The sequence below is a fragment of the Megalops cyprinoides genome, chromosome 1, assembly GCF_013368585.1.
Source record: "Megalops cyprinoides isolate fMegCyp1 chromosome 1, fMegCyp1.pri, whole genome shotgun sequence".
In the NCBI taxonomy this organism is placed as follows: Eukaryota; Metazoa; Chordata; class Actinopteri; order Elopiformes; family Megalopidae; genus Megalops; species Megalops cyprinoides.
Window position 1 is genome coordinate 20,130,734 of NC_050583.1, and position 1,212 is coordinate 20,131,945.

The following is a 1,212-nucleotide window of genomic DNA, read 5'->3' on the forward strand; positions in this document are numbered from 1 at the left end:
GGCAGTTAGCCTTGTCTCCCTCTTCTCAGCAGTCACGTCATCCAAAACTAAGAGCCCATGAAAATCATTAGCGAAATCATTACCCGATAATCTTTGGCAAAGGGGTTTGGGTATCCATTTTTTAGGAAGCTATGTCCAATGGTTAGTTTAAGGGCAGACTTACTCATCTCTTTTACATCTCGTCACAATCATCAGATCTGATCTGACTGGATAACAGAGAGAGTCACTGGACTCGCTGGCCCAGAGGTACTGATGCGGCCATGAGAACTGACCTCATCACAGAGCAGGAAAGCTGGTGAAGAGGTTCTCCACACACTTCATTTTGACTGTGCCTTTGCACACTGGTTTGTGCAAATTTAAGCACATTCTGTCTGTAATGTCACTTTTGTGTATGTGTAGCTCTATTACGCATGCAAGCATGTTTGTGAGCGTATGTTCAGCTTGCTGAACTGATGCAAGAGACTCGGTTTTGTGGATCATCAGAAACAAGTCTTGAGACCTCCCAAGGGTAAAATCCCACCAGGCATCATTAAAGTCATACACCTAAAAAAGTGCCAATACGTGAATGTTTAATATCCACATCTTTGAGCAGGGAGAGAGCCTGATAAATAAAGCAAGGCCTGCAGATACCCGGAGATGTGTCTGACCTGCTTGTGGAGCCGGAAGAGGAGGCGTTTGAGGAACGAGATGAAGAGGAAAAAAGTGACAAAAGAGTGACTGTACAGAACCTGACATGTACCAAGTAAAGTCAGGACACGACAGAACTAGAACAAACCCCCCTTCTTCCTCCACATAAAAAAAAACTCTTTGCCAGCACACGTTTACTGAGAAACATGGCCCTCGGCGTATCTGCCAGGAAGGAAATTGGCAGCCGAAATAAGCGTCTAAGAACAGCAAATTTGTCTGGATTGCACAGCCTTGCTGCTGTGCGTTGGCGAGGCTGATCCTCCGCTCCGCACCGAGATGGGACCGCGGTGGTGTCACAATGGCCCCCTCTCACATTGTGCTTATTCCCTTTTGTTCCCTTCCAAGGCCCAGAGCAGGGCTGGTATCGCGGTCCCGCCACATCATCTGCTCTTCCAGCTGCCACTGCAACTTGCTCTTCGCTCACAGACACAGAGTGCACATCACTCACGCACCCCACATACCTACAGACATGGCTTAGATATTACATAGCCAAAATAAAAAAAAAAAAGTAAAAACACCAATGTG